General features: G+C 47.8%; 2 long non-coding RNA genes across 2 annotated transcripts; one reads left to right on the forward strand and one right to left on the reverse strand.

The window, feature by feature from the left end:
* Window positions 1-5,515: 5,515 nt before the first annotated feature.
* Window positions 5,516-8,677, reverse strand: LOC135808226 (uncharacterized). The gene is made up of 2 exons (XR_010552066.1): window positions 7,972-8,677; window positions 5,516-5,844 (listed from the first exon to the last, which is right to left on the reverse strand). It is a non-coding gene; the product is annotated as an uncharacterized LOC135808226 (long non-coding RNA).
* Window positions 8,678-10,625: 1,948 nt separating this feature from the next.
* On the forward strand, window positions 10,626-12,577 carry LOC135808227 (uncharacterized). The gene is made up of 2 exons (XR_010552067.1): window positions 10,626-11,334; window positions 12,249-12,577. It is a non-coding gene; the product is annotated as an uncharacterized LOC135808227 (long non-coding RNA).
* The last annotated feature ends 3,649 nt before the right edge of the window (window positions 12,578-16,226 follow it).

The raw sequence follows: 16,226 nt of genomic DNA on the forward strand, positions 1-16,226 counted from the left end.
CACAGTACAAATTTTCATGCATATCTCAGTACAAGTCGGTACGCCACCACACTACACTTTTCGGTCTGCATAGATGACGTTTTCGCGCGACCAGCACGTGACGTTGTCGTACCAAAGCGTGTGCTGGAAAAGACCGGGAAATTCAAAAACAATGCTGATGCTGATGCTATGTACGCGTATACGACGACCAGGTACAAAAACAATACAAAGTTGTACACAGGAGTTGGAGCGCGAAAACGACGAAAACGACAAACGTGGCTTTCTACAGGGGTGCGCCAGTTGCTGAAAACCTACAAAAGCGCATTTTGCATTTCGCACGCGTCGGCATGACGATTTCTACTGTAATGCCGTTTGTACGTGATTTTATAGTGTGGGTGTACTCAGTATATCATAATTATGGAGTGAGGTACATGTATAGCCCAGAATTCTCTAGAGCCCATGGATCCTTCCATGAGTGACATGCGAACTGTAACTATTATTATTATTATTAGCCTGGTAAAAAGAAAAAGAAAGAAAAAGAATGTTTGGCACCTATGATTAATCGATTATGGGGATGGCGCGCCGGCGCGTTTGGTTGGTACGAACTAGAACAGGATTCACCAGAACAGCGCGTTTGGTTGGGCCTGCACCTGTTCTGGGTCGGCCAGAACATGTTCTGCTTGCTCCGGCCTCCAGGCCGGAGCAGACCGAGCAGTTTCACTTTTGACAGTGAAACCTGGCTGGAACATCGATTTTGGTCTCAAATGATCACATTTTTCCACAAAAATATGCTCTGTTTCTGGAGTACCGTTTGGTTGGCATGAGGCTGCTCCATGTGCACCAGCTGTTCGATCCTGTTCTAGATCGTACCAACCAAACGCACCCTTAGCCGCGGCCCACGCATCAATGACGTAATGCATCATTATCAAGCTTGCAAGGAAGGACGCGCGTCGACGACTCGACGCCTTGCTTTGAATAAAATATAAAACTATTTTGGCTTCTCAGTGTCATGTAGAAAACAGACTTGACTTGGAAAAGGAAAAAAGCACGTCTTTGGCCTGCTTGTGTTGGAAGGGCCAGTCGACCTCCAAGCGTGCCACCTGCTTAGGTTTTGCTTCTTGCATGCTGGCAAGGACTCGAATAGTCGTAGGCCAGCAGCACAGCTGTGTTGTGTGTCCGTGGTATGAAGGAAAGCAAAACGTTTTTCAAGATTTGAGAAAATGTCACTGTCAACTTCCGCGTCCAATAAACTCCGTGCAGAAGGCAATACCTACTATGCCAGTGGAAAAGCGGTGGGCTTAGCGCCATGTGTCGCCTTGTCAAGATTCGAGAAGGCTTTGCAGCTCTACCGCAAGGCTGCCGAGGCTGCATGCTGCGAAGAGGAGAGATCCTCAGCGTTCAAAAACTCCGCATTGGCGAGCTGGAGAGCGGCTCTGTTGGATATTGGTCCAATCGGGCATCAAGATCCACGCGAGATCTATCACTGGTCAAATGCGCTGGAGAACTTTCACAAGGCTAAGCTATCTGGTCATGTCTGTGATCGCCAGGGCCGCGTGGAATGGGTAGATACACTTCTGAAATCTCTTCAAGAGTGTTTCTTTAATTTGCGAAGCGCCTGCTTTGAATTGGACTATGACAATCGTGTTGAGTTTATACTCAAAATCCAACAGCACTCCTTACCTCAAGATGCTTGCATCTGGGGACCTTTACAGGGTATGCTTTGTGGGATCAAGTACAATGAAAGCGTTCTGAAGCGGGAGGAAGGATGCTACAGAGATGCCATTATCAATGTACGCAGTGCAATGCAAGACATTGCCATCTTTGTGGAGCACCGCCGTCGTCACGGGCACTACCCGATGGTCTGTGATCTGAACTATGAAGATGATGAGCTCGAACGGCAAGCCCGGCAGCAGGAGAGGATCTGTGAGGCCATGCAGGCCTGCGCTATTGGCGACAAAGTACTGGAAAAGTCGTTGATGGACGAGGAGACGGCGAACTTTCTCATGGTCTGGGAGGCTGTGGATCACTACCATACTGCTCTGCTCCTTGCCAGAGACCAGGAGGTGGAGGAGGAAGCAAAGGCCTGCAGCCGTCTTGCCAAAACATTCAACCGAGTACTTATGCTCCAGGAGAAAGCAGAGTTTTACGCCAAGCACGCAATGGAGCTAGCAGAGTCCTTGATGCCGCGTAACCTCCACGACGAAGTTTGGTTCAAAGATGCCTCGGTTGTATTGGACAAGATTCGCTCGGTCAGACAGCGACAAGAGGAAGCACTTCTTGACGAGGAGATGAAAAAGTACAAAGAAGAGCTGAAGGATGAATTGGCTGCCTTGGAAGACCTGGTGTACAGGGGGAAATACCCACGCAAAGGCAAAGAAGCCACGTATCAAGAAATCCTCAGGTACATCTACGAGAAACACCCTCAAATACGTGAATCCGGCTACAAACTGCCAGAGAAATTCGGCTATGATCTCTTGAAAAGTACCTTCCGCAAAGCTCTGGTCCATTACCACCCTGACAAGGTGGACAGGGAGGAAGATGGCATGAAGTGGTACACATTATGCACGGAAATCTGCAAAGTCCTATCCAGAATCTACGAAACGCTGAAGTAGTGATGGGCTGAGTGATTTGACAAGAGGCCTGGTGACACTGAACACAAGCATTGTGCGTGGAAGTTTGTCCATCATTGCCACTGTGCAAGTGACGCCCACTAAGCGTAATGTGACAACTGTGCAAACTAAACTAAGCAAAGCTTATCTCCATACTCGAATGTATCTGACCTTGAATCCACTCGAATCAGCTCACAATCTGCCGAGCGACGCGCTATGAGTATGCCCCCCCCCCCCCCCCCCCCCGGAGTGCCTTGTGTTGGTGTGCAGTGGCGTGCCATTACGCCACACCTGTGCATAGCCAGAGTCGGCTACACAATTCATGCACACAGTACCTGCTTCACCGCTTCATTTGCTCTAGTTTACTCCGGGCCTGACAGTACTCGATACTTCGATGGGATCCCTGCTGAACTTTAGGTAGATCCGGACTTCATATTATTTTGTAGTTTACTCAATAACCACCGCGTACATACGTCTTTGCTATCCACACACCTGACAGCTCTGCAGCACCAGACGCCGGAAGTATGTTCCACCCTATTCTTACAAGCTCATATTTTACTGTTCTTGACCCCTCACCCCCATGCTAGCCTTTTGGGTTCTTGTTTTGAGTCTGCTTGCTATTGTTGTTGCTGTTGTTGTTGCTGTTGTTGCTTGTTGTTGTGTTTGCAGGAAAGTAGGAATAGCTTAGCTGCCCGGGTGTACAATTCCAGCCAACCGTTTAGTCAGTACTGTAATGATTTTCTTCTGATGTGTTCTAGCTCTTCTCTTGGCTGACCGTGCCGAGCACTGCACGTACACTGGCAGTAGCCACCGGATGTGATTTGTATTTTTTTAACATCTTTATTGTTTTCCTCTGCTTTTATCTCACAGTTTCTGCGCTTTTTTCTCCGTCCACCCAAGGTTCCAGCTCCTTTAATAATGTATCTCTCTCTCTCTCTCTCTCTCTCTCTCTCTCTCTCTCTCTCTCTCTCTCTCTTTCTCTCTCTCTCTCTCTCTCTTGTTGGTTTTTTTCTTTATTTGAATTCGCTAAAACCAAATGGACAGAACTGTCCAGTGACAAGGGAGCTAATGATGAGCATCATAATCACTATGCATCAAAACATCTCAGGGCAAAATGAGACAGATTGTAGAAGGAGGGTTTGCACAGCACTAGTACATAGAGGGGAGAACGAGAACAAAGGCACGGCAGAAGTCTAAGCAAGAAAGCAATCCTTGCCAGAGATGTTTTTGTGCACCAAAAACGGAGAGAGAGAGCTCTCTCTCTCTCTCTCTATTTCTCATCGTCGTCATCGATACGCTAGTCAACAGAACATTAAAGGGGAACTCCACGAAAAAATGAAAATTTGATAGCCTGTAGAGTTTCGGGCGCTGAGTCGAATGGTCTTGGTCCGAAGTCTCTACGAGAAAGCGTTCTTGAGATATTTCAATTTTAGCCACGCCCCATACCAATGTATGTGTGACGTCATTGTGGCAATGTGCGAAAATACTTGGATTTTGAATCTCACTTTCTTCAGGACGAAAGTCACTTCAGAAAGTAGTTTGCCAAGTCGCCTGAGCCGCTGCAATGCCAAATTGTTGTGTTGTTGATTGTGCCAGTATCACATCAACCTCCTGGGGTTAGTTTTCTCAAATTCCCAAAGGATGGAGACCTGGCAAAGCGCCGAGATGTTGCAATGCGTCGTGAAAATTTCAAGCCTATTTTCGCAGCACGAGCTATGTTTGCTCGCTGCATTTATGATCCAGAGGGACTTGAGAGCTGAGTTTTGACGAGTACGCCGTCCAGGAAAGCCCTCATCAGTGTACCAGTGCCCTCCGAACCGTGAGCCTCCAGCAAAGCGAACTCAACAAGCTGCAACTGAGAAAGCAGGGCGAGATACGTCCCATCAGGATCAGAAGAGTACATCACCCCATCAACTCCGACTGCAGCTAGCTGATGAACGATATTACCCCAGTAACTTTGCGCATACCAGTACTCAAACTGTGCACATCTGTCATCAACTGGGACGCAAACAGACAGACCCCCAGCAAGTACGAAGGTTACAGAACTGTTTGCTTGCGATGTGCAGGCAGCATGCACGACGAACTGTCTCACCAATCCTGCCAAACTGAACCAGTGTAAGTTGATTGCGTGGATATGTCTCTATTTATAACAGCTACCCTACTTCTAGGCATGGTTGCATGAATACCATATCACTCAGAGCAGTTGTTAGAAGTCTGGACAGCCTTGGAATAGTGCAAGTAAAGTGAAACAAAAATATATTACACTCCGAGCTCCACGCTTGCGGGACCACCAGGCCAAAAAAAATCTAATTTCGAACAAGGAATGGGTTCTGGTTGTATGCGAAAGAAAAGTAAGTGAAGACCTATTGTGCAAGGAATACAGTGGGAACTACACATATTATACACATGCACTCACACCATCACCCACATGCGCGCGCGTGCGTGTGCGTGCACACACACAAACACAACAACACACACACATACGCACCCACATACTCAAACTCACTCGCACGCACGCTAGCCTAAGGATAGTACATATGCTGTAGTAGTGGTATACTTAGTGAAATGACTATGTGTACATCTAATGACGCCGCCACTCCACGCCAGAAGACAACAAACATCTGCTGCAACATTTGTGCTCCCGTCTCTTATGGGCAACACAGGGAATGAAACGAACAATGCAATTGAGAACTAGAGTCGTCCTGTACGGTGAAGTTTCCATTTTCTCATACAGCAGTATATTGTCTAAGCAAGTGTGTTTTCTCCACATTCTTTTTGCCATGCAGGTATATCACAGTGTCATGCCAAACTACATTCTCAAACGCATTCGTTTCTCAATTCTGGGGATGATTGGACACGCACATCTCGCAGCTCTTGACGACGTCAATGTCAACCGTCGCCACAGCACAACCAAAAAGACCGCGATAGGAAGGTATAAAGTCCAGTTCTCAAAGCATAAAGAAGACTGTGGCCAAATAGAAAATTATACGACAGAAAGAGCTATGAGTATGTTGACAAGCTCATGTGTGAGGTGGTAGCGGTTGCAAATGGCAACCTCCATGTTCCTGCCTTGGAGAAGCGTGTTTCCCTGCCAAATTCCAGGTGGAAGCCTCCTGAGAAGGCTGAGGTGGTGCAGGATTTGGATATCTTTGCCTGATGGTATTCACAACGCAGGCTGGAAGACGACAACGAACGTGCTTGCCCAATTTGCCGTGTACATAGTGTGTACTGCCTGTGTGCCGCATAGCGTAGAGATCTACACAAACACAGAATGTCATATGGAATGTGTATGATGAGTGCTTGTACACATACCACATTGCTGTACCGTAATAATTATTATAGTCAAATACTCATTTACTCTACATATGCGCTGTATTGCACCTACCGGTACCTACCTGCACTTTCAGTGCGCGCGCCATACTAATTTAGTGTCCACTGGTACAAAGATGGAGGGTCTTGTAGAATTTACCATAATTGCTGATTTCAAATTGAATTCCAATGATCTGGGGGATGAATACTGATTAGGACGCGTTCGATTACCTACTAGTACAGAGATGTCTTGGTCAGAAAGTACAGATTTCTTACTCTCCTGCCAGAATTTGTGCATTATTTTGGTGTACGCTTTCTTGACCCCACGCTTGTACGTTGCATGCCATGGTATACTAGAAAACGAGTTTATTGACAAAGTCTATCGCTTGAAACGATAAAGTATGGGTTCGGGTGTGATCAAATGCACCCATGGTGCTCATAAACTGTGTGCAGTGCTCTCTTCACCAACAGAACACTACCTACCATACTTTGTAGATCTTGTACCAATCCAAGGGAAAATGACAAAGACAAATGTGAGTCATGCATGAAAACTTGTGATAGCACAGTCTATAGTACAGAACAACATTGTTCGTGCTATGCCTGACAACAATAATTAGTTACACACAAAACATTACGCGCATCGATCCTCACAAGATAAGTCAAGAAATACTCGGAGCAAAGAGAAATTTGTTTGTGTCATGCATGAAACTTGTGATAACTACCAGTACAATGTCTTTCTTGTGCGACGCCTACTGTAGTGCGCCTGACAACAATAAATTTCCCCCAAAAAATAAGAATAAGTGTATCATGCTGATACGCGACACGGCTGTTAGCTGCACTTGGATCGCGGCAACTTAGTTTTCTGCACGTGAACCATGAAAAATCAATGCATGCTCATGCATGTTCATGCATAACCAGTCAGCTGGCCTGCTCGCCCACGCATTTGACAGGTAACAATTCCATCAAATTTGAGATATCGCTTCGTTCTAAGTCTCAAAACAGTTCTGAAGTCACCAAACCACGCTGGTAATCGATGGCTATTCAATGTTAACATCTTCAGGAAGACTTCAGCCGTTTCCCGAGAGTTTGGGCATCGTTGCCGTTATTTTTCACGGTGTTCTTCTTCGTCCTGTCTGGAGTTGCAATTGCATCCTGGAATTATTTGAAAGGTATTTCGTGCGGGCTGTGGGGGGTTCCAACAGGCATAAACTGACATCGCTATAGGATAACTGGTAACTTTCACCCTTCAAGGAGGTAGAGCAATGAGAATTTTTTTGTGGCGGTCGTCCAATTTTTGTGGCGGTCGTGGCTGTATTTGTGCACTTCCAAGGCTTTCATTCTGCCTGATACTACTCTGTACTGTATGGGAATCGTTGTTTAGGCACATGTAGCTGTCTTATTTGGTAGATCTGCTGTTTTCAATCACTTGGGACACTTTGTCTAGCCTATTTGTCTTTCGTTCGTGCCATCTATCAGTTTTGTGGGGTGCATTGACCTGTACTTGTGAAGTTCTCGAGTAAAGACCCTAATTCTTGACTGGAGTCACGTCTTGAATTGAATTTGCTGGGTGAGCCCTCGTTCACGCAGTTGTACTTATCGTAATAGTCAATATCTGCTTGCTGGACGGACTAGCGGCTAGAATAGGGATGACCAAATGGTCCAAGTGTGTACTAGTACACGATTATTGTTTCCATCATCGTGAAATGAGCGTTGTGGAATTGCAGTCGTCTGCCTTTGGCACTGAGGACACGAGGAGAGTTGATTGTTACTTCTGCTCAGCAATGAAGCGATCATCAGCTCTCTTTGTTCTAATTATTGAGAGGACATACCGGCATCGCAATCAAGTAAAGATTAGGCAAACCTCGCCAACCTCCAAAGAGAGTCGAAGATATTTTCTCCAAATGCAAAGACTTTTGTGACTTGCATTTGCGTGCATACATGAGCAAGTCACGGACCACGGCACGTGCGCGGTTACCATGCCATCTCGAACCGACGCCATCTTTCTAAGTTGCCGCTTCTTGACAGCCGTGGCGATCCTCACAAGACAAGTCAAGGCAAACTAATTGAGGCTTACCTAATGTCAGACTCTTCTGTCACTGGCATTGGCGGCTTCTGCATGTCGAGATAACCTCGAAGAGCAGTGATGAGCACAGCCTAATGCAAGGATACGATCTCGTAATCTGCGAGGTCCGCTACGCAAGAAACCTTGGGCCGTCTTGTCGACAGCGACGGCAGCATCCTACCAGCAAAATCATTCCCGCGGGCTGGGCATGGCTATACACTTTTGTCCACGCTCGCACCAGTCGGAGTCCCAAACGAATCGAGATTCTGGTGGCCAAGCTACTCGTCTTCTGTCGGACGCAGCTGCTGACGCATCTTCTTCCTCCACATTTGTTACACGCGATGGCAGCTCCTCAGCAGAGTATCTGGGCTCCCTGCCCCAACCATACGCGGCGGTGGGCTGTTGGTCGTCCTCACTGGCCTCAGCATCGCTGCCTTCATTGCTGGGGACAGAGGATTGTTCGGAATCGCCCATCTTCCCTTGAAATACCAACTAAAATTAGTGCTTGTAGACTGGCGAAGAGAAACGACTTTGCCACAATGACGTAGGCAGCCCGTGATGATGTAACCAAATGGCCGCATGACGTCAGGGCGCGGCCCCCGTTTTTGCAATTTCAAAGTGAAATATCTCAAGAACGCTTCGTCGTAGAGACTTCGGACCAAGACCATTCGACTCAGCGCCCGAAACTCTACAGGCTATCAAAGTTTCATTTTTTCGTGGAGTTCCCCTTTAACGAGAGAGCTTGAAAGCTCAGGGCCCTAAGCTATGCTTTTTTGCCTAGGTCATCATGCATGTTATTCGAACACATGGAAACGTTTTGCAATACGATGATGTAGTTGATCAGTTCAAATAACATGCATGATGAGCTAGCCTAGGCAAAAAAGCAAGGCGTAGGGCCTTAGGCCTTCAAGCTCTCCCGTTGATTGTCTGTTCACCAATTTGACTAGCCTACATGCAGTAGTGACTCAGCATTCTATTTATACAACACCTGCGCCCATTAGAACACTGCAATCTACCCGATCGTTACATACCCGGCCCATTCGCAGCACACCCTAAACATTCGAACGGTAACGCGACACACGGTCTAAGGTCTTTATAAATCAAACCGCGACCATTACAATAGTGCGATCTAAACCATTCCGCTAATTACTCGAATGCGACAAAGTCTTTTTTTATTAAGGGGGTTAGGTACAGTTAGGGCCAAAAAAATAATTTCAACATCAGCTCAATCTGACATCAGGTTTGAATAGGTACAGCCTTATATTTTCGCTTAGCAACATCAGTTTTTCAATTGACTGAATAGGTCTTGCCAAAAACACAATTTTCCTTGATATTAAACACAAAATATCGCAAAATCCGAAAATTGATGAGAAATCGTCCATAACACCAAATAGGACAGAACATATGACATAAAATTATACAGACTGTTCGAGGTATTGACTAAGATGATATCAACACCGAAAAATGTACACTTTGGTTGACGATGGGATCCAGGTCGTCATTTCCTGGAGAGGAACAAAAAGACGCAAAAATGAAATTTTGAATATTTTTGCAGCTTATTTTTGAATTTGCCCCATATGTGGATACTTCAAATACGTTCTATAAGTGGGTTGGAACAGGTTTACCACGGCGAAAATAGGGGTCACCGTGCATATTCTGGAGAAAAATCCAAAAAACTGTCAAAATTTGCCTAAAATTGGTAAATTTACGTATCTATAATATTATTGCTTGTACTTCTCTGCTGCTGCTGCTTTGGTCATAACTTATTGGATTTTTGGCTGTTAGGTGTTGCATAAACTCACTAGAGCCCTCGGCGTTCAGAACAATACAAGGATGGAATAGCTGAAGTAGTGAATTTGCCAGAAAACCCTGGGTGCACGCATTATCGATAGGTACTTTTCTCCATGATTGCTCTCCTGTCGGTACTTGGTTTTGATACATGTACATGTAGCTGTGATAGCGCTTAGCACAGCCCCATATCAAACTACAATGAAAGCTGACATGTTGGAACGAATCAGACAACATTGAGTCCTCTTGTTCTTCAACTATGCGAGCTTGAACGTGTCCCCACACTGGCAAAAATGATGGTATTTTACGGTGCGCACAAAAAGTGAAGCACTGTGCCACAGGGCGTTACTTACAGGTGGGTTGCTGCTCGCTCTTGGCTAGGTGTTCAGCCACCGCAAATATAATCTTCCTTGAAGCTGTCACCCGCTTCTTACCTCCGACTTGCTCCTTCATCAGTCTGGAAATGGCTGGCTCACCACTTCGTTTGTAGGACAAGACAAAGTGCTTCATCACCAACCCACTAGCAGCTGCCCGCACTGCAACTGAGTTTAAAAGGCCGCGGTCACACATGAAAAGCTTGCACCGCTTTTGCGGAGGCGGAAAGCGGAACTACCGCAGCCGCTTTGGCGGACCACACGATGCAGCGGTCACACATACATGTACATGTAGACTACTGTGCTCCTCAACGCTCCGCTTTGGCGCAGAGAATGCAAATGCAGCACGTCCTATGAAATTTTAGATGTTCTTGTCCGAGGCAGGCAGGCATAGTGGGATGGTCTAAGACCATGATTGAGAAACAGAGGGTACCAGGTTCAAGTCCTGCTTGGAAGCGGAAGGATTTTTTCCAGCCGTGCTGCGACCCACAGTTAAAGGGGAACTCCACGAAAAAATGAAACTTTGATAGCCTGTAGAGTTTCGGGCGCTGAGTCGAATGGTCTTGGTCCGAAGTCTCTACGACGAAGCGTTCTTGAGATATTTCACTTTGAAATTGCAAAAACGGGGGCCGCGCCCTGACGTCATGCGGCCATTTGGTTACATCATCACGGGCTGCCTACGTCATTGTGGCAAAGTCGTTTCTCTTCGCCAGTCTACAAGCACTAATTTTAGTTGGTATTTCAAGGGAAGATGGGCGATTCCGAACAATCCTCTGTCCCCAGCAATGAAGGCAGCGATGCTGAGGCCAGTGAGGACGACCAACAGCCCACCGCCGCGTATGGTTGGGGCAGGGAGCCCAGATACTCTGCTGAGGAGCTGCCATCGCGTGTAACAAATGTGGAGGAAGAAGATGCGTCAGCAGCTGCGTCCGACAGAAGACGAGTAGCTTGGCCACCAGAATCTCGATTCGTTTGGGACTCCGACTGGTGCGAGCGTGGACAAAAGTGTATAGCCATGCCCAGCCCGCGGGAATGATTTTGCTGGTAGGATGCTGCCGTCGCTGTCGACAAGACGGCCCAAGGTTTCTTGCGTAGCGGACCTCGCAGATTACGAGATCGTATCCTTGCATTAGGCTGTGCTCATCACTGCTCTTCGAGGTTATCTCGACATGCAGAAGCCGCCAATGCCAGTGACAGAAGAGTCTGACATTAGGTAAGCCTCAATTAGTTTGCCTTGACTTGTCTTGTGAGGATCGCGTATCAGCATGATACACTTATTCTTATTTTTTGGGGGAAATTTATTGTTGTCAGGCGCACTACAGTAGGCGTCGCACAAGAAAGACATTGTACTGGTAGTTATCACAAGTTTCATGCATGACACAAACAAATTTCTCTTTGCTCCGAGTATTTCTTGACTTATCTTGTGAGGATCGATGCGCGTAATGTTTTGTGTGTAACTAATTATTGTTGTCAGGCATAGCACGAACAATGTTGTTCTGTACTATAGACTGTGCTATCACAAGTTTTCATGCATGACTCACATTTGTCTTTGTCATTTTCCCTTGGATTGGTACAAGATCTACAAAGTATGGTAGGTAGTGTTCTGTTGGTGAAGAGAGCACTGCACACAGTTTATGAGCACCATGGGTGCATTTGATCACACCCGAACCCATACTTTATCGTTTCAAGCGATAGACTTTGTCAATAAACTCGTTTTCTAGTATACCATGGCATGCAACGTACAAGCGTGGGGTCAAGAAAGCGTACACCAAAATAATGCACAAATTCTGGCAGGAGAGTAAGAAATCTGTACTTTCTGACCAAGACATCTCTGTACTAGTAGGTAATCGAACGCGTCCTAATCAGTATTCATCCCCCAGATCATTGGAATTCAATTTGAAATCAGCAATTATGGTAAATTCTACAAGACCCTCCATCTTTGTACCAGTGGACACTAAATTAGTATGGCGCGCGCACTGAAAGTGCAGGTAGGTACCGGTAGGTGCAATACAGCGCATATGTAGAGTAAATGAGTATTTGACTATAATAATTATTACGGTACAGCAATGTGGTATGTGTACAAGCACTCATCATACACATTCCATATGACATTCTGTGTTTGTGTAGATCTCTACGCTATGCGGCACACAGGCAGTACACACTATGTACACGGCAAATTGGGCAAGCACGTTCGTTGTCGTCTTCCAGCCTGCGTTGTGAATACCATCAGGCAAAGATATCCAAATCCTGCACCACCTCAGCCTTCTCAGGAGGCTTCCACCTGGAATTTGGCAGGGAAACACGCTTCTCCAAGGCAGGAACATGGAGGTTGCCATTTGCAACCGCTACCACCTCACACATGAGCTTGTCAACATACTCATAGCTCTTTCTGTCGTATAATTTTCTATTTGGCCACAGTCTTCTTTATGCTTTGAGAACTGGACTTTATACCTTCCTATCGCGGTCTTTTTGGTTGTGCTGTGGCGACGGTTGACATTGACGTCGTCAAGAGCTGCGAGATGTGCGTGTCCAATCATCCCCAGAATTGAGAAACGAATGCGTTTGAGAATGTAGTTTGGCATGACACTGTGATATACCTGCATGGCAAAAAGAATGTGGAGAAAACACACTTGCTTAGACAATATACTGCTGTATGAGAAAATGGAAACTTCACCGTACAGGACGACTCTAGTTCTCAATTGCATTGTTCGTTTCATTCCCTGTGTTGCCCATAAGAGACGGGAGCACAAATGTTGCAGCAGATGTTTGTTGTCTTCTGGCGTGGAGTGGCGGCGTCATTAGATGTACACATAGTCATTTCACTAAGTATACCACTACTACAGCATATGTACTATCCTTAGGCTAGCGTGCGTGCGAGTGAGTTTGAGTATGTGGGTGCGTATGTGTGTGTGTTGTTGTGTTTGTGTGTGTGCACGCACACGCACGCGCGCGCATGTGGGTGATGGTGTGAGTGCATGTGTATAATATGTGTAGTTCCCACTGTATTCCTTGCACAATAGGTCTTCACTTACTTTTCTTTCGCATACAACCAGAACCCATTCCTTGTTCGAAATTAGATTTTTTTTGGCCTGGTGGTCCCGCAAGCGTGGAGCTCGGAGTGTAATATATTTTTGTTTCACTTTACTTGCACTATTCCAAGGCTGTCCAGACTTCTAACAACTGCTCTGAGTGATATGGTATTCATGCAACCATGCCTAGAAGTAGGGTAGCTGTTATAAATAGAGACATATCCACGCAATCAACTTACACTGGTTCAGTTTGGCAGGATTGGTGAGACAGTTCGTCGTGCATGCTGCCTGCACATCGCAAGCAAACAGTTCTGTAACCTTCGTACTTGCTGGGGGTCTGTCTGTTTGCGTCCCAGTTGATGACAGATGTGCACAGTTTGAGTACTGGTATGCGCAAAGTTACTGGGGTAATATCGTTCATCAGCTAGCTGCAGTCGGAGTTGATGGGGTGATGTACTCTTCTGATCCTGATGGGACGTATCTCGCCCTGCTTTCTCAGTTGCAGCTTGTTGAGTTCGCTTTGCTGGAGGCTCACGGTTCGGAGGGCACTGGTACACTGATGAGGGCTTTCCTGGACGGCGTACTCGTCAAAACTCAGCTCTCAAGTCCCTCTGGATCATAAATGCAGCGAGCAAACATAGCTCGTGCTGCGAAAATAGGCTTGAAATTTTCACGACGCATTGCAACATCTCGGCGCTTTGCCAGGTCTCCATCCTTTGGGAATTTGAGAAAACTAACCCCAGGAGGTTGATGTGATACTGGCACAATCAACAACACAACAATTTGGCATTGCAGCGGCTCAGGCGACTTGGCAAACTACTTTCTGAAGTGACTTTCGTCCTGAAGAAAGTGAGATTCAAAATCCAAGTATTTTCGCACATTGCCACAATGACGTCACACATACATTGGTATGGGGCGTGGCTAAAATTGAAATATCTCAAGAACGCTTTCTCGTAGAGACTTCGGACCAAGACCATTCGACTCAGCGCCCGAATCAACCCAATTTCCCTCGAGTCATTCACGGCATGTCGCTTGGTGCCTCTGGATAAGAAGCCCGGGGTGCGCCCAATCGGCATATGTGAAGTCCTCAGAAGGATAGTAGGCAAAGCCATCCTCACCATAATCGGAGAGCAGATCCAACAGGCGGTCGGGTCGCTTCAGCTGTGTGGCGGCCAAGAATGTGGTGTGGAAGCAGCAATCCACGCAATGCGGCACCTATGGAATGAGGAAGAGACCGAAGCAGTCCTCCTAGCAGACGCGAGCAATGCGTTCAACAGGCTGAACCGCAGTGTGTGCTTGCACAACATCCGTCACCTCTGTCCGGCCATCGCGGGTGCCGTCACCAACACCTACCGGCATCCCGCACGGCTGTTCGTCGATGGGGAGTGTCTTCTTTCTGAGGAGGGCACCACCCAGGGAGACCCGATGGCAATGCCCATGTATGCCATTGGGCTCCTCCCACTCATGCAGAAGGCGGCGAGCAGCTCAGCGGCAAAGCACATCTGGTTTGCGGATGATTCCACAGCAGCAGGCCGTATGCGTGCGCTGCGTGTATGGTGGAACACGCTCGAGGAGGAGGGCCACAAGTACGGATACTTCATCAATGGTTCCAAGTCCACTCTCCTGGTGAAACCACAGTTTGCCAAAACCGCGGAGGAAGTGTTCCATGGGACTAACATCGCGATCATGCAAGATGGTTGCCGTCACCTGGGTGCGGGACTGGGCACTGCTACTTTCTGCAAGCAGTTTGTTGCAGCGAAGGTCATGGAATGGGTGAAGGAACTGAAAGTCCTCACCAGGTACGCCCAATCGCAACCACAAGCAGCGTACACGGCGTTCACGCAAGGGCTGAAGGGCAAGTGGACATTCCTCGCTCGCACCATGCCAGAAGCGACGGAGAATTTCCAGCCACTGGAGGAGATTATCCACGGCGAGTTTATCCCGGCGCTCACAGGACACCCCGCTCCTGATCAGACCACCCGCACTCTCCTCGCTCTGCCTTGTCGCCTAGGGGGCATGGGTCTAATCAACCCGTGCGATCTCGCCAGCCAGTTGGATGACTCCAGGACCATCACGCAGCCATTGGTGGAGCGGATCATCGTGCAAAACACGGACCTAGGTGATGTTCACCACACCATGAAGGCAGAGAAGGCGAAGGTGCGCAGGATCCACTCCGTAAGGGAGAAGGAGACCCTAGTCGCTGTGGAAGAGAGCATCGCTTCGGACTTAAAGCGGTCCAGGGAGCTGGCGGCGGAGAAGGGTGCCTCGTCGTGGCTGACATGCAAACCACTGAAGATGTTTGGCTTCACGCTATCGAAGGGCGCATTTCACGATGCGGTTTCATTGCGATATGGCTGGCCTCTGAAGCGTTTGCCCTCTGCTTGCAGCTGTGGTAAATCATTCACCGTGGCCCATGCTCTCTCCTGCTCAACCGGCGGCTACCCTAGCCTCCGCCACAACGAGGTACGCGACCTCACAGCATCCATCATGAAGGAAGTTGCGCACCAAGTTGTGGTGGAACCGCTGCTAGAGCCGCTGACAGGTGAGAGGATGACGCTACGGTCAGCTTCAACTGAAGACAACGCCCGCCTAGACATCGGTGCCAGTGGAGTCTGGGGAGGTCGGTACGAGCGTTCGTACTTTGATGTCCGGGTTTTCAACCCCCACGCCCCCACCAACGCCAAGTTTGCCTTGCCCGCTGTGTACAAGCGACATGAACAGGAGAAGCGTCGCCGCTACGAGGAACGGATCACCAACGTCGAGCACGCCTCCTTCTCACCAGTTGTCTTGTCCTGCACTGGAGGGTATGGCAAAGCTGCGACAGCACTCTATGCTCGGCTGGCATCGATGCTCGCCGACAAGAAGCAGGAGCCGTACGCTGCCACAATCTCCTACATCCGATGTAAGCTCAGCTTTGCCCTCATCCGTGCGGCTGTTGCCAGTCTGCGAGGCCATCGGCACCGCGTGCCCTCAGATGCAAATGACTCGGCCCGATTTGCGGTTGCCATGAGCAGCATCGGTTAAAGCTCCCTCCCGAGGCTCCGTACTAGACTGTTTTCACAGCCATTTTTGCTCT

The sequence above is a fragment of the Sycon ciliatum genome, chromosome 2 (assembly GCF_964019385.1).
Source record: "Sycon ciliatum chromosome 2, ocSycCili1.1, whole genome shotgun sequence".
Classification (NCBI taxonomy): domain Eukaryota; kingdom Metazoa; phylum Porifera; class Calcarea; order Leucosolenida; family Sycettidae; genus Sycon; species Sycon ciliatum.